Below are 275 nucleotides of genomic sequence, written 5' to 3' on the forward strand. Positions count from 1 at the left end.
TATATTCCTTTTTATGTAAGCCTATAGTTTTATTCTGTTTTCTCCGTTCACAGAAGCGCTGCAGGTGCGTGTGATCTGTTGAATCCTTCTTACACTATCCTCGGATAAACTCTAACGCCGGTGCATTGCCATTGCGACTTACCTATGATGAGTTCACAGCTGAGCGCGGGCATTTCACTCGTTGGATGCGTAAGCGTCACATTTGCATGCCGTACTACTGGAATTCGTGTTTGGTTGACAGCAAATTTCAAATATTAAATAGAACGATAAAATAA

The sequence above is a fragment of the Sinocyclocheilus rhinocerous genome, unplaced genomic scaffold (assembly GCF_001515625.1).
Source record: "Sinocyclocheilus rhinocerous isolate Xijiao unplaced genomic scaffold, SAMN03320098_v1.1 scaffold3606, whole genome shotgun sequence".
NCBI classification, from domain to species: Eukaryota; Metazoa; Chordata; class Actinopteri; order Cypriniformes; family Cyprinidae; genus Sinocyclocheilus; species Sinocyclocheilus rhinocerous.